The sequence below is a fragment of the Cryptomeria japonica genome, chromosome 1 (genome assembly GCF_030272615.1).
Source record: "Cryptomeria japonica chromosome 1, Sugi_1.0, whole genome shotgun sequence".
Classification (NCBI taxonomy): Eukaryota; Viridiplantae; Streptophyta; class Pinopsida; order Cupressales; family Cupressaceae; genus Cryptomeria; species Cryptomeria japonica.
Genome location: NC_081405.1, coordinates 428,790,757 through 428,817,622, shown reverse-complemented (window position 1 = coordinate 428,817,622; position 26,866 = coordinate 428,790,757).

The window sequence follows — 26,866 nt, the reverse complement described above, 5'->3', positions numbered from 1 at the left end:
ACTCAAACATCCAAATGCTTTTACTACCATAAGTAAAACTTCATTTCACAGTGCTTCCAGTTATCATGACTTATCAAAATGAATTAAGTAGTTAAGCAAATCAACCATAAAAACATAACCACAAAAACATTCACCACTTGACACAATATTTTTGACTTGGAAACCCAAATGGGAAAAACTACGATGAGATGAGACTCACAAGATAACTATCTGAACTCTTCTAAAGTTCGCCCTGTTAGGAGCAGAGCCTGTTAAAGCTTTACAAAAGTCCTGTTAAAGACAAATCCTGTTAGGGACCACCCGGTTAAGGGATTGACTATAATGCCTTGTGAGAAGCAATACCCTGTAAGGAGTAACCTCGATAGAGGATTTGAAAATCCAAGATAATGAATCACCTTGTTAGAGGATTTGAATAGCACCAAGCTTGTTAGAGCTTACCCGATTAGGGGATTTTAATTCTATCATAATTGTTAGAAAACAATAGGAGTTTGTTGATTTGTTTGAATAGCAATACACTTGCTTGTTTAGATCCTTTTCATGCTCCTATCTGCCTTTACTCAAACTGCAGATACATCAACCAGTTTGGCAACCACACACTCAACTAAAACTTTTCCAAGTATGAAACTAAACAACTCATCGACCTTATAAACAAATCAATTAGGTCAATAACACAACAAAAACCTAATTCTCTCATAGAGATTACAAACAAGTCGGTTCAAGTATGATCATTGGATTACATAGCAATCTCTGCACATCAATCAAGAAAACCTCGATCGCTCCTTGATCACTACTTCATCGAACTTAGTAACTCATCACACGCTTTGCATTACACGCAATATACTTGCTCATTCCCTAGACAGAAACCATATCATCAACGCGCAAAAATCACTTGAAACTCTCTTGATACAATAATCATACGTATCATAATCATTACCACTCATCGTCAGATCATAAACCAATATAACCAATTCACCAAACTTAATCGGTTAAGGTTTATCAAATCAACAGGTAGGGTTTAGCGGTTCAACTCTCCAATACATAGCAATATCGGTTCACTTCCACAAATTCTTCCTACGGGTTATAGTTTCCTTTCACTAGCTCTTCCTACTGGTTAAAAAACATCATTACAACAATATTATTACCAGTTAATTGACATCAATGACAACATAACATATCATTAATGCAATCTTCATGCAAACGCCAACAATCTCCCCCTTTGGCATTGATGGCAATACAAATATCAATACCATTAGTTGTCGTGTGATTTTGAATAGGAATCCCGATTTACATTACCAAGTATTCACCTCATCTTCTGCTTGTCTTCCTTCTCTCTGTCAATCATATAAATCACATAGTTCTTCTCCCCCTTTGACATCAATGCCAAATTGAAAGTAAAACATGCAATGTCAAATTTCATTGTTCAGCATCAACAACCTGCAACTTGATGCTCCCCTTGTGGAATAACTCCACTTCTACACAATCCTGTTGTAAAATTCTACAAGTAGCTCAGGACTAATGTAATATACATCATGCTCAACTAACCTCATGAAGGGCTACAACCCCTAGTTAACTTCTAAGATACTCAATAATAGTCTTAGGCAGAGGGTTAGTAAAGATATCTGCAAGCTTCTCCTTGGTAGAAACATGCTCCAAGATCACATCTTTACTCTACACTTTTTCAATTAAGAAATAATTCTTCAATTCAATATTCTTGGTTCGTGTGTACAAAACAAGGTTCTTGGAAATATTTATGGCACTTGAATTATCATATAAGATCTTAACAGGTTCTGAAATCTTCATCTTAAAACCTTCCAAAATGTGCCTCATCCAAATAGCCTGGGTACAATTCATGTAAGCTGCAACATACTTAGCTTCAGTAGTAGATTGTGATGTACAACTCTGCTTCTTACTACTCCATGAAACAAGTCTTCCTCCAAGAAAAAATGCTCCACCGGTTATGCTTTTCCTATCATCAACATTTCCTGCCCAATTTGCATCTGTGTACACCTTCAAGTCAAAGTTTCCTCCATATGGATACCATAATCTACAGTCAATAGTACCTTTCAAATATCTAAAATCCTCTTGGTTGCTATCAAATGTGTTTCCTTAGGATTCTTCTGGAATCTAGCAACTATGCCAACTGCATGAGCTATATCCGGTCTTCTGTGAACAACATAGTGCAATTTTCCAATCATTGACCTGTATTCCTTCTCATCAATAGATGTGGATTCATCTTCCTTAGACAACTTAAAACTTGTAACCATTGGTGTCCCAACTAGTTTACAGTCACTCATACCAAATATCTTCAAGACCTCTTTCAGATACTTAGATTGTGTGATGAAAATACCATTCTTCATTTGTTGTACTTGCAAGCCTATGAAATTTTTCATTTCTCCCACTAAAGACATTTCAAACTCATTTTTCATTTCATATGCAAAATCATTGCTCATGTCATCATTTCCTCCAAATATGATATCATCTACAAAAACTTCACTGACCAATATTTTATCTCCTTCAGATTTGAGATATATGTTGCTATCTTCACTGGTTCTCAGAAAACCTATCTTCATCAGATGTGTATGAAGCCTTTCATACCATGCTCTTGGTTCCTACTTTAATCCATATAAATCCTTATGCAATATGCATACCATGTCTTTCTCATCAGTCAAAGCATAACCATTTGGTTGCTCAATGTATACTTCTTCTTCTAGTATCTCATTCAAAAGTGTTGACTTAACATCCATCTGGTATACCTTGAATTTCTTATGTGTTGCAAATGCAAGTAAAGTTATGACACCTTCCAGTCTTGCCACTGGTGCAAAAGTCTCACCATAATCTTCTCCTTCCTCTTTTGCATAACCTTTGCAAACCAACCTAGCTTTGTTGCGAACTACAACAACATCTTCATTCAACTTGTTTATGAATACCCACTTAGTACCTATCACATTTTTATTTACCGGTCGGGGTACTAGGGTCCATGTGTTGTTCTTCTTGATTTGATATAGTTCCTCCTCCATATCTTTAACCCAATGATTATCACCAAATCTTCCTTCACAGTTCTTGGTTCAATAGTGGAGATCATGCAGGAATTCTCTCTGATTCTTCTTTTGGTTAGTACTCCAGCATCCTTATCTCCAATAATCTGCTCAGGATTGTGATTCAATCTCACATATCTTAGAATAACATGATCATTATCTTCAAGTTCATCTTCTTCATTATCATCATAGTCTACTGAATTTATCCGTTCCAGTTAAATTGGTACATCAGTACTTGATTTATCGGTTTCAAATTTCATAGTTTCTGGTTCGAAAAACAAAATGCAAGGATCTTCATCTTTTTTCTCCAAACTGGTTTCCTCTGAGACTTAGGATATTCATCCACTCGAACATCAACACTCTTAATAATTCTTTGTGTCCGGTTGTTAAAACACTTGAAGGTCTTACTCTTGGTGGAATAACCAAGAAATATACCTTCATCACTTTTAGCCTCAAATTTGCTAACATAATCACCTCTCTTAATAAAACATTTGCTTCCAAATATCTTAAAATAACTAACATCAGGTGATCTTCCATAACAGTATTCATAAGGAGTCTTGTCCTTACCTCTTTTTACCAGAATCTGGTTCATAGTGTAGAAAGTTGTGCTGACAGCTTCTCTCCAAAAAAATTTCGCTACACCTCCTTGTATCAACATCGTCCTAGCAGCTTCAACAACTAACTGGTTGTTTCTCTCTATGATACCATTCTGTTGTGGTGTCCTCAATGCAAAAAGTTATCGTCTGATACCATTTTCTTCACAATATCTAGTGAATTCCTCAGAAGTAAATTCACCGCCTTGATCAGTCCTTAGACACTTTATTTTCTTATCGCTCTCCTTCTTAGCTAAGGCCCTGAATGCCTTGAACTTACTAAAAGCTTCAGTCTTATCCTTCAAGAATGTGACCCACATCATCCTTGAGCAATCATCAGTGAAGATCATAAAGTATCTATCACCTTGAATACTTTTTGTCCTTATTGGTCCATAAAGATCTGCATGAACCAAATCTAACAGTTGTTTCACTGAAAAAGATTTGCTCTTGAAAGTTGAGGATGTCATCTTTCCCAACTGACATTCCTTACATAGAGCTTTAACTAGTTTGTCCAACAAAGGCAAACCTCTCACTATATTGGACTCACTCACTTTAACAATGTTATCAAAGTTTATATGACACAATCTCCTATGCCAAAACCAACTATCATGTATCTTTGCAATTAAACAGTTACTGACTATAGGGTTAAGGTGAAACAGGTTACCTTTAGTTTGCTTCCCGGTTGCAATCAGTTCACCTTTGCTCCCATAGATTTTGCACATACCATTCTTAAACTCCAATGGGTATCCTCTGTCATTGAGTTGTGCCACACTCAAAAGATTATGCTTTAAACCTTCAACCCAATAGACATCATCTACATTGCTCTTTCCATTAAGAGAAATAGTTCCCTTACCTTTAACCATGCAAGGTGAGTCCTTACCAAATCTTACAACTCTGCCATCAAATCCCTTCAAAGAAAGAAATTTGCTCCAATCACTGATCATGTAATGTGAACAACTACTATCAATGATCCAATCATCAAAGTTATCAATCTAAGATACTAACGCCTTCTGATCAGATATCTCCTCTTTAATGGTTACAAACACAATATATTCATTAGCATCACCATCAGATTCCTCATCAGTGATACCACCATCAACAACAATAAGACAATCTCTTTTGCCTTTACCCTTATACTTCTTGAATTTCTCTAGTTTATGCTCATTGTCACCATTAGGACAGTTAGCAACTATGTGTCCAATTTTGTTGCATGAAAAACATTTCAAAGGTAATTTACCTCTATATTTACCAGTACCTCTGGGCAACCGCTTGGCCAACAATGCTTCAAGCTAAACTGTCTTCATCATCAGCTTCTCTGCTAGATCTAGATTCATAACTATGACTAACATCTCTACTTTTCCTCATAGATGGGTTAGGAACAGAAGCTCTAAATGCAAACTCAGATTTCTGTACACTACCATCATAACCATTTAATTCAAAAGCAACAAGCTTGCCAATGATGGAGTCAAGGATTACCTTAGTTTTGTCAATAGACTTTAGCTCCTGAATGGCTGCAACTCGGATAGTAAAGACCGGTAGCAGGGTTCTCAGTACCTTACTGATTATTGTGGCATCTTCCACTTTACCTCCTACACTCTTAATTTCACCAACTATCTCCTTTATCCTTTGACCATACTGTTGGATATTCTCACCTTCTACCATCTGCATGTCATCAAACTTTCCTCTTAGACTCTCTTCCTTGGCAATCTTAACATGTTCATCACCGCTATAAATCTCTTCAAGTTTTTTGATACATCATATGTAGTCTCTAGACCATGAACATCTACATACTCTACATCAAACAAAGAATTGATAATAGCCTCCAGTGCTTGGTAGTTTTCTTGTTTCTCTTTCTATTGATCATCGGTCATAGTCCCACTAGGTGCAACATATTGAGTATTAACATGTTCCCAGTATTGATTTCCTAGACTCTTGATATAAATCTTCATTCTGTCACTCCATATCCTATATTTCTCTCTATTAAACTTTGGACCTTCCTTCTTCATCATGATCTGCAAGATCTTTACCTCAAGTTGTTAGGCTTAGACCTTAGAGGACCTGATATGCCTTGATACCAATTGATGGTATGATGAAAGAATAAGAATCCGATCAACTAGTGAGAGAGGGGGGGGTGAATTAGTAGATAGAAAAACCGATACAAACTTCACCAATCTCAAAATCAATCTCTCAAAGTAAACTTAAAACTATCAATGCAATATCATTGTCAAGATAAAAACTCTCAAGATAAACCGGTTGACTGTTACAACAAATTAACAGTAAACAACTTCAAACTCATAAACATCCAAATGCTTTTACTTCCATAAGTAAAACTTCATTTCACAATGCTTCCGGTTATCATGACTTAGCAAAATGAATTAAGTAGTTAAGCAAAACATCAACCATAAAAACATAACCACAAAAACATTCACCACTTGACATAACATTTTAGACATGGAAACCCAAATGGGAAAAACCATGGTGAGATGAGACTCACAAGATAACCATCTGAACTCTTCCGAAGTTCTCCCTATTAGGAGATTAACCTGTTAAAGCTTTACAAAAGTCATCTTAAAGACAGATCATGTTAGGGACCACCCGGTTAAGGGATTGACTATAATGCCTTGTTAGAAGCAATACCATGTAAGGAGTAACCTTGGTAGAGGATTTGAAAATACAAGCTAATGGATCACCTTGTTAGAGGATTTGAATAGCACCAAGCTTGTTAGAGCTTACCCGGTTAGGGGATTTCATTTCTATTGTAATTGTTAAAAAACAACAGGAGTTTGTTGATCTGTTTGAATAGCATTACACTTGCTTGTTCAAATCCTTTTCATGCTCCTATCTGCCTTTACTCAAACTATAGATACATCAATCGGTTTGGCAACCACACACTCAACTAAAAATTTTCCAACTATGAAACTAAACAACTCATCAAACTTATAAACAAATCAATTAGGTCTGTAACACAATAAAAACCTAATTCTCTCATAGAGATTATAAACAAGTTGGTTCAAGTATGACTGTTGGATTACATAGCAATCTCTGCACATCAATCAAGAAAACCTCGATTGCTCCTTGATTACCGCTTCATCAAACTCAGTAACTCATCACACGCTTTGCATTACATGCAATATACTTGCTCATTCCCTAGACAAAAACCATTTCATCAACGCGCCAAAATCACTTGAAACTCTCTTCATACAATAATCATATGTGTCATAATTATTACCGCTAATCATCAGATCATAAACCAATATAACCAATTCACCAAACTTAATTGGTTAGGGTTTATCAAATCAACAGGTAGGGTTTACCGGTTCAACTCTCCAATACATAGCAATACTGGTTCAACTCTCCAATACATAGCAATACCGGTTACAGTTTCCTTTCACTAGCTCTTACTGCCAGTTACAAAATATCATTACAACAATATCATTACCAGTTAATTGACATTAATGACAACATAACATATCATTAATGCAATCTTCATGCAAATACCAACATATGGTGCTGAGTAGAGGGGGACTGTAGCGATCAGGGGGAAACTTTGCCTAGATGACCTCCTGACTACGACTCCTCTTGTAGTCTAAGTCGTTAAGCTCCTAGACAAGCCACAAAACGTTCAAGACCATGCTTCAGGGATACCAAATGATAAAGTTGGTTTTAAATGATAAACAAAAGATGCAAAAATTTAAACTAAATGCGAATGAAAGTTTTTGTTTTTGGTTTTCCTCTTCTTTTTTTATTATTATTTTGTTTTGTTTTCAGATTTTTAAACTTTTGAAAATTTAAAAGACTAAATGCACCTAAATGAAGCAGTCACGTCGGGTTCACCAAAATGTAATGGAGGGAATTTGCCACCTCAAGGATGATACATCCTTGAGGACAAATTGTCCTTCCAATTACCTCTGTGAACCGACACTGAAATGAGCCAGGGGATAAAATAACAAACCAGGGCAATTGTCCACGATCCAGGATTCACAGATGACTTTGTCAAGTCTATGTCCTAAGGATGAGCACGCATCTGGGACATTAGCGCTCCTATATGGACAAAGTACAAAGCATGTATGGAAAGATTTGAGTGCAATTATGATGCAATAAAATTATAGAAAATAATGAAGCTAAACTAGTAAGCGTGATATATGAAATAACCAAGATAGAATGGATGGAGAAAAGGGAAGGAAATAGACAAACAAAAGGTCCACACTATGAAGCCTCCTGCAAGTTAATCTCCTCTTCACAGTAGTATACCTACACACATGTAAGAAAGGAAAATGTTGGGGGTTGTGTTTTGGAGCCTGCCTAAGTCAGACCCCCATTTTGGTGTTTTCATCTCTACAGACAACCCAAGAAGCCATGAGAATGATAATATGATAAAGACAATTGAAAATGCAATACAAGATTGGAATGAAGATTTGGAAAGTAAGAAAGAGAGGTTTGAGAAAACTCCCCTTTCATGAATAGTTATTGGAGATGCTGGTGTAGTGTGCTTCAGATGCTATAACAATGGTGGTGTTGATAGTATGTTGTCCAAAGTGGTCTCCAAAAGCTCAATTTGCAAGAAGATTCCCAAAATTGCAAAAGAATCCTTTCAAAATGTCTCCAAAGTGAAAGATAAAGGCCTAGCAAGGAATTCAGATGCTGGTGGGCACATGCAGAGGCATTACGATTCCTTCCTAGCGTAGGTGTAACTCTCAAATGACCACCTACAGACTAACAAATTCGTGGGACACTAATGCGCCACATGGACGTCTTTGCATTACGCATGTGTCCGCAAGGGTGACAGGTTGGTGGAGTTGGTAATGCTTTGGCCATAGATGACATGGATGGTCTGAGTGGATAGAAGGACATGATGGTGGATCCTGACCTCCGACGACATGGAGGAAAAGCACCATTTGTCACATTAATTACAAGGGATAATATTTATGATATTACATGAAGATAGCAAATGAATATGTACAGAAGTTGAGAGAGAAAATCCAGAAATTCAAGTTGAGACATAAGGAGGTTAATAATCAGTTGAATCAAGTGAATGAGACCATCAAAGACCTGATGCAGAAGATAGAGGAAAAGGATAAGACAAAGCAGTTCCTGAAAGGGACGTTAAAGATGAAATTTGAAGAGTATGAAAAGCTTGAACACGAAGAATCTGAAGGCAAAGAACAAGATCCTTGACAACAAAAAACTCATGGAAGATTTGATTACCATGAAACAAGTTAAGTCAGACAAAACTGGACTTGGTTTCCAAACTGGTGTGTGCACATAACATAATGTTAAAGAAGAAAATAAGGAAGTCAAAGCTAATACAAAGAAGAAATCAGAAGATGAGAAGAAATCCCAGAATCAAAAATTAAATGAAAGAAGACCGCTAGTCTAACAACCCAATGCATAAAGGTACCCATATTTTAATGGCTATTGTTCTAAATACAATATGGACACAAGACAATAAACTCTAGATGCATTCAATGTTATGGTTGCAAAATGTTTGGACATAAAGCAAGCCTTTATAGGAATCACGTTGTGAATCAAAGTTATAACCCGATTGTTGCAAACAAGAAGAGTTACAACTTTCAAGAATATTGTTTCAATTGCAATAACTATGGACACAAGGCCAGTCAATGTAGATACATATCTCATCTGGTAAGATTTGAAAGGAAAATTGTTAGTTGTTTTAAGTGCAATCAACCCAAACACTATGCTAATCAATGCAGGAAAGGAAGTGAAGAAAAATCCATTGAGAAGGATGCAATGAAAAATGGTGAATCAAAGAAGAAATAAAATTTGGTCTGGAGAAATAAGAATGAGAACAAAGGAAGTGAGCCTCAAATACCAGAATTCGGTGGAGGCACCCCTTCCTCCGAAAATTAAGCTTAAAGCTTCGGGTCAGGGGGAGTTTTGATTTGAAAGAGAAATCTTTTATTCTCCCCATCTGAATTGATCATGTCACTAAATCGGCATGACTATACTTTAGTAGTATCTGGTAATAAGAGGAATCATGATGACATCATCAAAAAGATAGTTCTTGGAGGCAAAACCCTAATGAAGAGTCTTTAGATAAGTATCAGTTCTTGAGGTCATTTATTTCATATCACTTATATTTTCTTGAGATCATTGCGAATAGTAGAGAAGCAACAAAGTGAGCAGTAGAAGAAATCATGGAAGGAAAAATAATCATTACAGAATCTAGCAGCAAGGAATTTCAGATTTTGGACAAAGTGCTCCTAGATGAGTTTAGCCCAGAGAAGTTCAAAATTGTTGAAGCAGGTTTGAAGGATGATGAATTACTGAGGGTCTAAGAACTGTTTACCTCACTGGGTAAACAGGAAGAATACAGAAACTGAACAGCAATGCACAATGCAAATACCAAAGAAGTACCAGAATAAGCTTTCCATTAATGTCAAGAGATGTTCATATTATATTCTGTCGTCCACATTACATGTCCTCCAACACCCGGAGGTGGTACAATATATGACAGCCGAAGGGGTGCGACACAACCGTCGCGACTCCAACTACCTACCCGTCGGCTAACTAACTATCAATAATTAGCATTACTAAACTATACACTTTTTCCCGATAACATCATCCCCCCCAAAAAAAGAAGTCGTCTCCGACGACTAACAACAAAATGGAGACAATGTAATATAGATATACAACCAAGATAAAGTCAAGGAGGGGGCTGAGGAAGCATCCCTGAAGTCGAAGGGTGAGATGCGGGTGTCTGGGCCGCCAGGCGGGCGCGGAGCTCATAGACCTGCTGGGTGCGTGCTGCCACATCCCGCTCTGCCACCAACACCTTCTCTAAGGCCGTCTTCACCATAAGCGCAGCCTCCAGTAGCTCCTTCTCCTTGGTATCGGCGGACTCTATCATGCGAACCAACTAAGCCTGAGCAACATCTAACTCCTGCTGGACGAGACTCCGCGCACTCTGCTCCTCCGAAAGACGGGTGGCCACCGCAACCTTCTCTGCGCGGGCTGTCTCAAGCTGTGCTACCAACTCTGATCTCTCGGCTGCCCACGAGGCTTGTTGTCTGGCCATGTCCTGCTCTAACTCAACTCAAGCAGCCTCGCGAACCGCAGACTCATGCTGCGTCTGGCGTAAGGCATAGTAGGCCTCCCTGTAAACCTGTTCAATCTCCCGGACGAGAGTCGTCACCCTACTCTCCACGACGGGCTGAGGCACACTCCAAGCCTCCAACATCGCATTCGTCTGGATAACTGGCCACCCTCGTGCCTCAAAACATGAAGTGAAAGCTACAGGACAGCCATCTCGCATAAACTGGAGGACCTGCTCTAATTCCTCCACAACCTGCTGTAGAGCTCATGTCTGAGCTGCGGCCACCACTCGCCGACCCCTCGTCACCATATCTGCCAAGTAAACCTCAATATCCTCCCCATCCAGCCCCGATGTAGGTACAAGAAGCCCACGTGGTAACTCAAAAGTCTCCTCAACCACACCTGCTGCATCCTGCTGGCACAATGGTGTCTCCCCCGCCCCCTCAAGTGTAGCAGTCGCCTGCTCTGGGCCAGTAGGAACACCCTCTCCAGTGACCTGTCCCTCTGCTGGTGCCTGCGTCTCCGTCGAGGAATCCTCTAGATCCACCACCTCAGTGGGAGGCTCTCACCGAGGTGAGAGTACAACTGCTCCTACGGGTGGCATCACTGTCATCTGGAATCTCCGGGTCAGCCAACTCCCCATAGTCGCCACCGATGGAGCTGCACTCAACACCTCCGACCCTCTCTCCCCTTCGGAAACATGTCCTGCAATGGGCTCCTCCAACAAGGAGGCAGCAACCGTCCCCACTGCGTCGGATCCCACAACGTCCAGTCGCACCTGAGGCTCCGTCTCAACCATCTCCCCTGCCATGCCTCCCTGCGGTGGACCACACAACTCCGCCCTGCTGTCAGTACATGCCTCTGCGGGAGTCGGTCCTGCAGCTGGTGCACGAGCCTGCTGCGGTGATGTGGCTGAAGGTGATGTCGCCGGCTGCATGGGATCGAGTGCAATGGGCGTGCGGCTCTGCCCAAATGCCAGAATCGAAGTACTGCCCACTGAGGACCCCACAAGTGTGCCAAGTGGAAGTGTGGGTGGTGCAAACAACACTCGCTCTCCGGCGGGCTCCATCCTCCCCTCGTCTGTGGCCCGACTGCTATTGTCATCCTCATCCTCCGAATCCTCAGAATCCTCTGCACTACTAGAAGTTTCTCGCCCACTATCTGGTTCTGCTGCGGTGGTCTCTAATATCCATTTCCGCTTCGCGGAAGAGTGGCCAATGTCCAGGTGGCGCCAATGCATGATAGGAGGCTCACCCTCCGCCAAAGGTCCCTGTGGCCGTACCTCCAACTCAGCCTCTGGCACTGCTTCCCGCGTAGCCTCCAAGAACAGTCCAATGGCATAGTGGGGCATGTAAAAGGTGCGCTGCTCCATCATCAAGAATGCGCACATCCGCTCTGATAACAAGGTAGCCCAATCATACACGACTCCGTTCATCAACCCGTTCATCAATACGATCTGTGGTAGAGCGATGTTTGATGCCCTACCCGACCCTGTCAACCTGCTTTTGATGACGTCCATAATGCATCGCCAATGACCCTTTGCGACAAAGGACCTACGCATCCCACGACCCTTCGTGGCGTCTACGATGCTCGCCAACTCTGCTGGGGTCAAGTCTCGGGACACTCGTGTAATCCAATGTTCCTTTTCCTCCCCTATCATCTTCTTCGCCTTGAAGTCCACTTTCTTGCCATGTATGCCTGGAATGCCAAATACTCTCGTGAAATCTACAGGTTTGAAGGATATGGAGATATCCTTCCCAAGGTACTCAAATGTGCTCGTCCGTGAGTGGCTATCAAAGGTATCAACCATATATCGCAATGCTCCCACGTACTCGCGAATGGCGAACACAGGCATCCAGATAGCCCATTCTACCCCTGCTTTGCGAAGACTTGTCTTCACCAAATTATCATCCGGCGTTTCTTGCCACCATTTCTGACATTCCACCCCATTCAATCCCTCAAAGGTGATACTCTGTGAAGTGCAGGTGTTCTTCCCTCGTGCAGTGGGCTGTTGTGGTGTCTTTTTCTTCTGCCTGGCTTCCATTGTGCCACCTGCTATTCGAACACCTGAAGGAAGAATATGTGCATCCGGCTTCCTATGGCTGCTATCCTGCAACTGTTTTTTCCAGTTTCTTTTTCCTGCGGACTCCATTAGCTTCCTGTAACTGATTCTTGAGTTTAGCTATCGTGTTGAAAAAAATGGCTAACTGCCTCCGGGCAGCTAAGACTGTGCGGAGGTGATGTGCCTGTGTGTTGGGCGTGCGGTAGACACGGTGATATGCCTGTGTGCGGTGCGTTTTTTGAGCGCATGCTGTTCGCACAGAATTCAACTTCTTCCTTCCACCGCATGGTAGCTTCCTTCTTCGCCCAAAATTCAACTTCCTTCCTTCCACCGCACGGTAGCTTCTTTCTTTTCACGCTGTTCGGCGGGGGTTGGCGGTGGTGTTCCTTCATGCGGTGCGTGGCTTTTCTATCTCCGGCGTTTTGTGCGTTGCCCTTCCTTTCCCTACGGCTGCGTCTTTTTCTAAATTCGGTTACGCCCTCGCCCTCGCTCTCGCCCTCGGAGTCTCAGGAAGCAGGAAGTAGGTAGCGGCTGTTGTATCTGTGCATTAGCACAGCAAAGCAAATCAAAGCATAGCCCAGGCCCAGCCTTTGCTTCTTTTTTTTTTTTTTTTTTTTTGGCGAAGCGGTTGTACCTCACCCGTGGCTTCGCTGGTACATCGGATTGGAATCACCTTCCGTTCGCCCATACAAGTAATTAATCCTTCATTTCAATTTTGTGGCGTTTGACTTTGCTTTTTAAGTTTCCGTAACGTAACTTTGATCTTGTCTTGTCTGCGCGTTACTCAGTCGCTTACCAAATCCTCTTGACGATGACCTCCTTCATTCCCCCCGCGGCATCTCCTTCTTTCCCTTCGTGCGGCGATGACCTCCTTCATTCCCCCCATGGCATCTCCTTCTTTCCCTTCGTGCGGTGATGACCTCCTTCATTCCCCCCGCGGCATCTCCTTCTTTCCCTTCGTGCGGTGTTGTAAGAAAATCCTTTCGTTTCCCACGCCTTTATCTCCCACGGCCTTCGGTGGGTTCCACCGCACGGTGGCTCCACTGTCGGTGGTTCCACCGCACGATGGCTTCCACCGTTGGTGCTTCCACCGTCGGTGGTTCCACCGCACGGTGGCTTCCACCGTCGGTGGTGCCACCGCACAGTGGTGCCACCACGGGTCCACCGTACGGTGGTTTTTTTTTTCGTTTGAAAAAATTTTCAAAATTTTTTTTTTCCAATTTTTCTTTTATATATACTTTTTTTCAAATTTTTATATATATATTTTTCCAAATTTTCTAATTTTTTTTCATTTTCTTTCATTATCTGACTGTGACTGCGCGCCTCCTGTCGGGCTGCTCCTGCGCGCCTCCAGCCTCTGGTGATACACTTTCAGTTTTGACCCGTTGACGCCCTCTGGAATTTCCTGTCCGTCGAGGGTCGAGAGCTTGACGGATCCATTTGCTGCGACCTCTCGGATCCTGTAAGGACCTAGCCACTTCACTCTGAACTTGCCAGGCTTAATCTCGTTCCGTCCGTTATACTTTAGGACTAATTGGCCCGGCGTGAACCTCGCTCGTCGAATGTGTTGGTCATGCCAATATTTCCTGCGTTGCTGGGCCACGTCTGTCACCCATTGTGCCATCGTCCGTCTTTCATCCAGCTTATTTAGGGCGTATAGTCTTTCTCGAAGGCTTTCCATGTCGCCTAGCTTGTTGTCAATAGCGATTCTAAGACTTGGCACCATGAATTCCACCGGTACCACAACCTCCTGACCGTACATCAATTGGAAAGGTGTTTGTCCGGTGGTTACTTTGTAAGTTGTGCGGTACGCCCAAAGTACCGAAGGCAGACGCTCCTCCCAGTCTTCTTTTTCCACCCCACAGGACTTATAAATTACTGACACGATGATTTTGTTGGTCGCCTCAGCCTGACCGTTTGCCCTGGGATAGTACAGACTTGATAGAGAATGAAAAATTTTGAACTCGGTTGTCAGTAGTCAAATAATATGATTTACAAAGTGCCCCCCTCTATCACTTGTCAGTTGAATAGGTATTCCGTACTGGGTGATAATCTGGTCATAAATGAATTTCGTCGTACTGACGGCGGAGTTGTCTGCCAAAGCCCTCGCTTCGACCCATTTGGTCAAATATTCTGTCGCCACGACAATGTATCTACATCGTCGGGCGCGACTCGGTTTCAATGGACCAACGAAGTCTAACCCCCATCTTTGGAACAACTCTTGAGCATGCGACGGGTTAAGTGGCATGAAATCTCTCTTTAACGGTCGCCCAGCATGCTGACATGTATCACAACTTGTCACCCATTCTGTGGCGTCATTATGCAGTGTCGACCACCATAAGCTAGCTAGTAGGACCTTCCTTGCTGTCGTATCCGGTCCCATGTGTCCTCTAGCGGCCCCTTCATGGGCTTCTCTCAATACTCCTGGGATTTCTTCTTCCAAGACGCATCGTCGTAGGATTTGGTCAGGTCCCATTTTGTAGAGAAGGCCATTTATAAGTTGGAATGTTCGGCTTCTTAATACAAGTTTCTGTCTTTCGCCTACTGACATTTCCTTAGGAAATTTTGACGTTGACAAGTATTCACCCACACTCGTGTACCAATGAGGAAGGATGGCAATGCGGAAAAGATGGGCGTCCGGAAAATCCTCGCTAACGCCTTCGGCCGGCTCTCCAGAATTGATCCGTGATAGCTGGTCGGCTATGACATGGCTCCTGCCAGGTCTGACAATGATGTTGAACGTAAATTCTTGTAACAGCAACAGCCATCGACTAATCCGCCCCTGGATGATTGGCTTGTTCACCAAATACATCAACGCCTGGTGATCCACATAAAATGTGAATGGTGTCGCCAATAGGTAATGTCAGAATTTTTGGACGGAGTATACCATGCCGAGGGCTTCTCTCTCCGTCGTGCTGTAGTTCCTCTCCGCGTTTGACAAGAGTCGACTTGCAAAATATACTGGGTGGTCCAACCCGTGGCTGCCAACCTGTGCCAGGGTGGCCCCTATGGCGAAGTTGGATGCGTCGACATGTACATGGAACTCTTTGTCCCAGTCCGGGTATGTCAAGATTGGCGCACCCACCAACCGTGACTTTAACTCTTGAAAAGCCTCTTCTTGGGCCGTCCCCCAGACGTACGGCTCCCCCCTTCGTGTCAGCCTATCAAGTGGGTATGATACTTGGGCAAAGTTCTTAATAAACCGCCTATAATACCCGATGTGTCCAAGAAATGACTTGACGCCAGTGACATCGTCGGGCGCTTCCATCTCCACAATGACCCGTACTTTGTCAGGGTCCATCTTCAGTCCAACCTTGCAAACGATGTGCCCTAATAACTTGCCCTGAGGCACATGAATCTGCATTTCTTGGGATTTAGGGCGAGGCGGGCTCGTCGGCATCTCTCCATGCATTCACCAAGTGCGGCCAGATGTGCCTCCTCCGTGCTGTAAATGGACCAATCATCCAAGAATGCTTTGAAGTTTCCCACAGACATTTTATCGAAGATATGGAGGATTATCCGTTGAAAGGTAGCTGGTGCGTTGCACAACCCGAATGGCATCCGGTTGTATGCATAGACGCCATCTTCTACGATAAAGGTGGTCTTTAATTTGTCCTCCTCTGCAATGGAAATTTGATTATATCTGGAGAATCCATCCATAAATGAATAAATTTCGTGACCCGCGACTTCCTCGAGGATGGTGTCTGTGAATGGTATGGGAAATGGATCTTTAATTGTGACAGCATTCAAACACCTGAAGTCTACACAGATTCTTATCTGATTGGCCTCCTTTTTCAAGGATATCACAATGGGTGATACCCATTCACTCGTCTGGACCTTGAAGATAATCCCTGCTTCAAGCATGCGGTCAATTTCGTTATTTACCCTGGCCGCATAATTTTTGTTCATCCTGTATGGCCTCTTCCGTACGGGCATGGCTCCGGGAACCAGAGGGTTCCGATGTACACAAAGTTCTTGTGGTACCCCCTTGAGGTCCTTATGCGTCCAAGCGAACACATCTTTGTATTCTGTGAAGATTTTGAACGCCGCTGTCTTTAAGACTGGATTCCAGTCGTCGCCGACCAGAATATTTTTCTGTTCTGAAGTTTCTCCAAGGTTTGTAACTTGAAGTGCGGATTCTTCGTACCTTATGGGCTTACTTTTGTCAAACTGGTGCGCTGGTGCGTCATCCATAGGGACATCCCCTTCCTTGTATTGTCCGTATTCTGGCGGAAACTCGTTCATGTCAGGTCTTTCAATCCCCAACATATTGCACCCGTACAATAATTCATAGTCTTCCATTTGCCAATGGAAGAGCCCTCTCAAAGAATCCGTCTCATCCTCAGAACAAGCTTGAATTCCTAAGATGCCTTCGTCATCTGGTTCCCTGCCATCTTTTCCTTCGTCGGTATCGTTGTCTCCGTCGGACTCTGACTCTGACGCCAACTCTTCACTGACCAGTTGAGTTTTGAGGTCAATGGTATACCTTCTGCCAGCCTTTTCCATGGACAAGGTGTTCTTCTTCCAATTGTGGTTTGCTTTGGCCGCCACCAACCAGCCTCTGCTGAGGATGGCATCATACCCCTTCTTCTTCAATGGGATGACCACAAAATTGAAGACGAACGACTGTGTTCCGATCGTCACTGGTTGCGCCATGAGTGTGCCAAGCGGCTTGATGCCGTGTTGGTCTGCTCCCAATAAATTAAAGGTGGACGGCCAGAGAGTAGGTTTACCCAATTTTTTCCATGTTTCCTCTGGCAAGACATTTACTCCCGACCCGCCGTCGACAATTGTGTCGGTCGGGATGGTGCCCAATATAACCATTTCCACCACTGCTGGGTGTCTACCATTATTGATCGTCAGGGTTAATGGGTTTGCCGCTGTCTCGCCAAGGTTGTCCTTGCCATGTATTGGTTGGCCTACTGGGGTTATTATTGCGGATTGCAACAATGTCGCTCACAAGTGCGGCATACTTTCCAGGAGGTCCTTTATTTTGATGGGTATTTCAACTTGTAACAGTTGGTTTATAATGTTTGTTTCTCCTTTAGAGCGAGAAGTACCCGCAAGCCCCTGTGCATCCTTGCTCATTGACATCTCCTTCTCCAGTTCCGCTCGTGCCTCCAGTGCCTTTCGTTTTTCCATGTGGGGATCTGGATAAGTGGCTGCTTTCGTCTTGGACCTTGTTATGGCGAGTACATCCTCCGTTTCTACATTCAACAGGTTCACGCCAGATTTGGGACAATTGCCATCATCACGGTCCCCCGGACCGCACCACTTGCAAAGTTTTTGTGGTGCTTCCTCCACTATACAGTCTCTGGCGAAATACCCCCAGTGATTGCAAGCTCGGCATTGTATCATCGGCCGCCCTTTAGCGTCGTATTGGATTCGGCTTCTATTATTCGTATTGTTATTATTACCTCTTCCTTGCCTGTTGTTTCGATAGCCGCCAGACGAGGCGTTGTTGCTCGCAGGCTGGGACGTGCCGGCTGACGCAGATGGTTTTGTAAAGAGAACCTGTTGGTTACGGGTCCTCATATTGTACAGACACTCCTTGGTAAGGTGTCCGACAATCTGGCAAATATCACAAAATGCTTTTTTCGGACAAGACCCCTTGGTGTGTTCGTCGGTACGGCAGTCCGTGCACCATAACTCCCCTTCGTCGCCCTTGCTTGTGCTTCCTTTGGTTGTCTTTATCTCTCTCATCATTCGCTCCATATCTTTCTGGAGAGCCCGTACCTTCCGATTAGAGTCGTCATCACTGCTATCACTTTTGTCAAAAGAGGAATCATCCTCCGACGAGGATTTATTTTTCTTCTTCTTGGACGTCTTCTGTTCACTTTCTAAATCCATTGCCCTGTTATAGGCGTCAAAATATGAAGAAGGAGGTACTATCTTCATTTTTTCGTCTAAGGGATTTCTTTAGACCTTCCACGAACCACCGTTTTTTCAGTCCGTCTGCCGGCTGGTTCTCCATCTTTCCTAGCAGCTCTTTGAGCCGCCGGCTGTAGGTTTGAACAGTCTCGTCCTTTCTCTGTTTCGTGCCGTAGATTTCGGCTACGATCTCATTATCGTCTCTTAGGAGACGAAACTCTGCTTGAAATTCCTTCTTCAAGTCTGCCCATGTGCTAATTTTAGCCTTATCCGTATCCGAAAACCAGTCGATGGCTACGCCCCTCAGGGTTGCGAGAAACTGTGTTACCCACTCGTCCTCATCGGTAACACCATTCACTCCCCAAATTGTTTCACAAGTGCGACAGTGGTGGACAGGGTCTTCTTTCCCATCCCCATGGAACTTTGGAAGTTTTTGTTTTTGTGCCATACCTTGCCTTTTTACTCCTGGTGGCTGTTGTCCTACTCCGGATGGGTCAGATCCTATAAGGGGTGCTTGACCGCCGTGCCCCGGTGTCCCTCCGACACTCCTGGCAGCCCCGGTGTCTTCTCCCTCTTCTGCCTCCTCCCCACTCCTTGGAGTTTTCCTAGCCTCTGGTGTGTGTGGCAAGTCCCTCAAATCCCTCAACTGAGTTTTGGTACACTCTATCCTACGGCGGGTTTCCGCAAGTAACTCCTCCCGACTCCGTGGGTGGCTGCTGGCCTCACCGTCCCCTTCGGAGCGTTCCTCCTCTCTTCGCTTATACCTCTGTCGCCTTTCCGCTTGCTGTTCAAGGATCAAGGCACGTTGGGCTACTGCACGTTCATCTATATATTGTTGCTTATTTTTGTCTTTATTCAGTGTATTGGGCATTAATTCCCAGACCGCTTTCTATATACTTAATGACATAAAAAGTAGAACACTTTTATTCATTCATAATGTGGAAGACAAGTTTATGCCAACAATATGACATAATTATTACAATAAGTGTTCTTTATTCCGTCCTGTATGGCTCACGGTTCAAATGCCCCTGACCTGGCACCATCTCGTTCTGCTTCCCGTTCCTCGTACTATTGCAAAATTTCTTGGCGTCGCTCCTCCTGGGCAATTTCCTCCACGCGAGCTTGTTGTGCCAACGATGCTTGTGCTAGCAATCGAGGGAGATGGTTCATCAACCGATTTACCTCCGGACTCACTTCCAACGCTGTCCACACGACACTTAGTGGGACTTCCGCCTCCGCCGCCTCTCGTCGCACGTAGGTCTGAATGGCTACTTGGAGTAGAATTGAAAATTCTCTCGTCGCGGTGTCTTCTCCTACGTAGAGTTCCGTTTGGGCATCGTCGACCTCCGGGTTCACCTCACCAACGGGTAGGCCCATTGTGTCTGTGCGCCATCCGTGTCTCCTGTTCCCGAATTCGTGTCGGCAATGGCGCCAAATGTTTACCTCACTGGGTAAACAGGAAGAATACAGAAACTGAACAGCAATGCACAATGCAAATACCAAAGAAGTACCAGAATAAGCTTTCCATTAATGTTAAGAGATGTTCATATTATATTCTGTCGTCCACATTACATGTCCTCCAACACCCGGAGGTGGTACAATATATGACAGCCGAAGGGGTGCGACACAACCGTCGCGACTCCAACTACCTACCCGTCAGCTAACTAACTATCAATAATTAGCATTACTAAACTATACACTTTTTCCCGATAACAAGAACTTGAAGGCAAAGGTTTGAATATGTGGACCGAATTCCCTTGGTTCGACAATGCAGAGGTAATCAGAGTAATTCTTAGCCATGTGCGAGATAACTGCATCGTGTTGAATAAATCCTCTCCAATTATAAAGGAAATAATTTCTATGGTCATCGTCTTGTGTGACAATGGAGAAGTTCTGGCAAAGAAATCAATTTTGAACAGAGAAGTGGAAGCCCTAACTGATGTAAAGGGCGATCAATGATCTCTCATCATCAGTACGATCGTCAACCCTATGGTGAGATATGTTGCTTATGACATCTCTTACAAATTCTATTTTAGAAATATTAAAGGAGCCACCTCGACAATTATGGTATATATGGCATACATGCTTGTGATGGAGAACAAATCATTTGACTTGTGTGAATTATTGAAAGAGTTGTTGTTAGAGAATATAAAGATGTCAAAAGAGAAAAATTGTGCTTTTTGGTGTGGGTCATTGCTTGTGAGTTTGGTTATGTACTGTTTAGAATCCCTTTTGGAAAAAAGGCAATGTCATTTGGGAATTTGGTGTGTCGAATGCAAGACAAATAGTCATATATCTGAGTAGGTTGGATAATAGAGAGGAATTTTGCAATAATTATTAAAAATCATTTGTGGATATGTGGAGAGTTGGCCAAGTTTCTATTTATTTCTCTTTCAATTTTGGGGATTCATCTTCTAGAAAGAAGAAAAGGAGACAACCTATTCCTATTGATACCTCAGATCCAAAGAGAAGCAAGGTGGAAGATGTCGTGGTGATTGATGATCTGGAATCCCTTGCAACTAAAGGAGTTTTGAAAGTGAATAAGCAAGAAGCTGGAGACTCAAACAATGAGTAATTTATTAAAGCTGGTTGACATTACAGATAAAATTTGGAAGATTGGTGCGAAATGGCTGACTTGAGTCGAGTTAGACAAAATTGAGAGCATTTTAATGAAACATCTAATTCAAAACAACATTAGTCCAAAAGATATTAGTAATATGCTTTCAGAATCCTTGAATGAGATCCTGAAAGAAAGAATGTTTGAGCAGTCTGTTAAAGAAAAGGCCCTGTATATGCAAAGTTGGCTAAATGAATGTACTATTTCTCAAAAAAACTTGTCAACCTGCATAGAGGAATTGAGAGATTGTATTCACAGTATCTATAGATATTGTATCTCCTGGCCGACAACCACTGTGGAACACAAAGGTAAAATTGATGCTATTGAAACCGAAATGACAAGTCTAGTAAATCTTTTGATTTTCTGAATGATAAGGATGGTGAGCAAATTAAAAGAGATAGTTCTCTTCAGGCTGAGCTTCTTTTGTTGCAAAGACATAAATAAGATTTTATGAGCATGTTTTGGAAGGTTAAGGAGATTGTTGAAGCTAAGCTATAACACTTTTCAGTTTTACTTGAGAACGCAGTAGAGCATGAGCAGAATCCAACTACTACGGATAAATTTTCAAATTCAGTTTATTTTCTAGTTAAGTGCAAAATCCTTTCAGTAAGTATCAAATTGGCATATACATTCTTGGGAAGTTCTTCTTCCAGAACTAAAAGGAAAAATACAAGCTTATATTTTTGAAGAAGAGTAGCTGAAAATTTTGTTGTGTAAGTCACCTTTTTGGTTGTATGTATATCTATTCTTTCATTTTTCATCAAAGGCATCCTTTGTCCTTGATGTCAAAAGGAGGAGAAAGGAATACGAGCTCAAGAAATGTAAGGAATGTGGTTTTGAGGAATTCCATGAAGGGGGAGTTGGTGCAATTATGTTTTGAATATGTTTTGGCATCAATGATAAAGGGGAATATTATTATAAGTGTAAATAATATTGTCATCGATGTCAAATCAGTCATCCAGTTCTATACCAAACAGTGTATGCAGATCCAAATATTAGATCAGATGTCATGGATGTCGTGGAAGTTATGGATGATATAGTTACATGCAAGGATTGTATGCAATCAATATGTATGTGGAGTTCAGATGTTGCAGTCTTTGGTTAGAAGTTATTGTGCAACATGGACAACTTTGGATGATGCCTTCTTGAGGTCCCATTGAGTTATCATCAAACTCGGTATCCTGGTGTTAGGATTTCTTGTTGATCCCGGTATCAGTTATACATCCCAGAGTTTGCATTTTTTATGACTATCAGAAGTATCCCTTCGAGTTTTGTGATTGCAGTTTCCTTGGTACATTTTGGAGATATTGGACTTGATCTTGAGATAATAGATCCGTTCTCTTGGGTCTAGATGACCCTGCCCTTTTTCAATAATCTCGACATATGCAATGGTAATCAAAAGTATGTAAAGGAATTGTGTAGAAGTATTCCAGAGGCCGACATGAGCTTATTAATAACATGTTGGGCTTGGCCGACACACTATTCTATAATTGTACCCTTTGATATATATACATGTACATGAATGGTGAATGAGGATATCGATCAAGAGAGTGTATGTGATGTGTGAAAAATAGTTGACAATGAAGGAAGCAGTGTATGTGAGAGTTGCAGACAGTGAATGTAATCAATGCCACAGTAGTGCAATAGTCCTTTACTGGACCTATTGTAGAATAATTGTGCAGAGATCTCTAACCGGATCTATTGTAAAGTCTAATATTTTTAACTTGAGCTTAAACTTGGAACTAATCTCATGAATTTGGAGATGCAAACCTTCTCAGTTCAACCTTTTTAGTTGTAGTGAGCATTCTGATAGTTAGTTGTCCCTTTTAGTATATCTTCAATGAGCAGTTCGGTAGTAAGCTGTTTTTGTAATCTAGCAGTGAGCCACCTAGTAGTGAGCCACCCGTTTGTAAACACAACTATAACTAGTTATATATTCCTGAGAGTTAACACTCTCTGTGGTTTTCCCATTTGGGTTTTCCACGTATAAAATCCGATGTTTGTTGTGTTCTTCATGATTAGCTACTTTATATCAGCCAAGTTTGTTTGATATTTTTGTGGACAATTACAATTAGTAAAAAGTTTATTGTTTTAAATGAGTGGGAATATTGATTCACCTCCCTCATCTCAGTATTCCAAAGCTTTCAACCTGATCAACATACCTAACATACATTTGTGTGCTATATTTTTGTATTTAGGAACATTCTTTATGCATTTATAAATTACTTGGTTGGAAGAGATGAATCTATTTTAAACACATCTAGTATCCAATTTCAAAAAGATATATTTTTTTACATCAACATCACATTATCATTTGAGACATATTGTATGCTTGTTTGTTGTCCTTGATCTCACTTCATCTTTGTTAATTTGGTACATCGAGGGCTCTTATTAAGGAGAACACGACCATCACATTTTAATAGTCTCCAAAAGTGCTTGTCAAGAATAAAATTTCCTTACTATAATTTATACATTGAAAGATCAAGGCAAACTACATTTTATCATCAATTAATTCTATAAGTACAAGTCTAGTATACGCATCGGTTTATTTTTGTAGCCACATAGATTAGTGCCATAGGTATTGATCTAAACTAAAGAAAAACCTATATAGTTCACAAATGTACAAACTCTCATTAGGATAAGGCCCTAAATTTTCAATGCATTAAAGAACTCTTTTTTGATATCTTCAACAACATATTCCATCACTGAGCCTAAAATTGAATGTTGTATCTAATTCATTTAAAATTTACATTTAATTTTAATATCAATATCTACTCATTTATCTATATTGATTAATTATTTAAGTACTTTATTTTTACTTTTTTTTTGGGGTAATACATGGTTTTTAATTATTTAAATACTAACAATATGTTTAAACATTTTATTTATCAACATAAATGATATAAAATGGAAGCTTCTAATTGTGTCCTTGAGATGAAGCAATTTATGAGATCCAAGGATAGAAACAACTTAACTGTGCATTTAAATATTATTGATAGGTCTCCCCCCCAACTATGTATGATTTATAGCCACTTCATTTGTAATCTTGGGTATGTTCCTATGAATCATGGTCAAAATATCTATTGTTTGAACTTGTCTCCTTTTTAAACAAGAGACACACCACGTCAAGTTCCTGCCTATAAATGTAAAGTAGTTATTGTTAGGTAGAATAGTTCATGATTGTAGTTAGATTAGTGGAAACAGAGAGCATTCATGTACATCATTTAGTCATCTAGTTGATCGCTCTTGAAATAAATAAAATAGTATATATTTGCGTACTTTAATGCATAAAAAATAATAAATAAATAAATACATAACTTATAATAATTTTACCAATGAATATATTTTATGAAACAATATGCAAGACAAAACAAGATGCATAATAGAAGTTATATTTTAGAAAATATTTTAAGAAAAAAATCAACATCCAAAGAGTACACAATGTGTTATCATGAACACTAGAATTATCAAATATATTATCATGAACATTAGAATAATAAAAAATAATGAGTGGTGACTTTTTTCAAAATAAATTAAAAATTACACTAAAAAATAGACTTTTGGAATAAAAAAATTATATATTTATGTTGTAAATAAAATAATTGAAAAGCAAAGTAAAATAACTTTTAAATAAATTAAATAGTTTGAGATATTTCATGATGTTTTTAAGATAAAAATGTCTTAAAAACATCATGAAATATCTAGAGTTACATCAAAAAGTCTTTGAGATATGTATTAAAATCAAAACATGACTGCATTAATTAAAAAAATTATAATTATAAAATTAAAAATATCAACAATAATCAAATATAAACAATAAAAAATAAACACGTGTATATGCATATATACAAATATATTTATATATATTTTTTCAATAACAAAAAATAAGTTATAAACTATTTAAAAAAAAAAAATATTATAAAATTAAATTTCTTATGCAACTTATTAAAAAAAAAAAGACAACGTGTTTTGTTAAAATTACCATGGAATTTAACTATTTCTCCCCATTCTTATTTAAATTGTTTAGGCAACTTAGAGGAATGTGTAGGAGTAGTATGATTTCAATATTCATTTGGATTCCATTATTGCTTTAAAAAAAAGTATTTATGATTAAGTGCTTGTTAAAGTATTTATGACTAATTGAAGAGCACTTATACCAATCACCAATTCTTATCTTCATTGGTTGATGAAACAATTTAGTTGTTTCCTTTTGTTAAAACGAGATGCATTTACCAACAACGTCTTTGTATAGGTTAGTTATAAAACTTGTAAAGTTTGTAAGTTATAGTTCAATTCGAAGTTAGTACAACATAAGTGGACAGAGATTGTGGATTCTAAGGTCTACAAAATTTCGTAATTTTTTTTTCTATTTTTAATAAATGATTTTTGTAATCAAGTTATATGATATCATAAATTCTCACATTTTATTTAATAAATTAAATGTCTATTTGTACAATGTAATAATAGCAATGTCATTCAAATAATTAATAACAAAGATAAATATATTATTTTACACAAAGAAAATTGAATTTTCTACCCACTATGTTCAATATGAACCAATAGAAGTAAAGAAAAATGATATTTTTATAATTATGTAAGATATAAAATAAATATGAACTACACACTTTTTGCTCAAAATTTTTAATTCTAAACACTGACTAGTTCAACTAATTGAAAAATAGAATTGGATGAATGCAATAGTTATGCTTTGACAAGATATTAGTGTATTTGATCTAGATATCCTTGTTGAATGGACATTCCATGATGTGGTGCTATTATATTCCCACTAATCCCAAAATGCAAAAATGACATATTTTATCTACCCAATCTCCTTCAAGCATTGTCACCTTTTAGTGTTACACCCAAGATGATGTGAGCTTTTCTTTAGCTAAGCTATCAATTTTTTGTTTTGTTCCCATATATGCTTTTTGCTCATTGTCACACATGTAATTGAATTCTCTAACACCGGCAGTCTTGCTTTCACTTGAGCTACTTTGTCCAGATGGTTGACTTTTCTCTCACATAGCTTTTGATTTCCTTGTTTGGACATTCTTGCATGTTAATTTTCCATTTAACTAGCCACTTTTTATTTTGTTCCATCCACTTTCTCTTTCTACTTATATTTTATCCCACTTCTATTTTGGGCCAATGATGTGACTTCATGCTCTTTATTCTTTTTATATAACCTAACAATCAAATTAAAGCCAATGGCTCTAATGGGAAAACACTCATCTTAGCTAATAAGATCTAATTTGAAACCAAATTTTTAGTTTTGAAGCTGCTTGTGATTAAATACTTTTGTGAACTTTCTATTTGTCTCCATTTCAATTCTAATGCATTCTTATTCAAAATTTCACACCCATAAAGCACTCTAGTGTGACAAGTAGTCCAAATACTGTCTTCGTGGTTTTCAAATCTCACAATTCTACATTTTTACATTTGTTTCATATCAAGTATAAAGCTTCCTACACCCCTAGTATTCTTTTTCTCCTACAAGTCTCCTAATCGAGTTTATTATTAAAATCTAAACCAATGTGCTTGTATTCATCCACCACCTACAAAAGGCTTCCTTCAAATACGAAGTCAAATTGCCTATGTTTTTACTATAAGGTAAAAATCATGGCCTTGGTTTTGC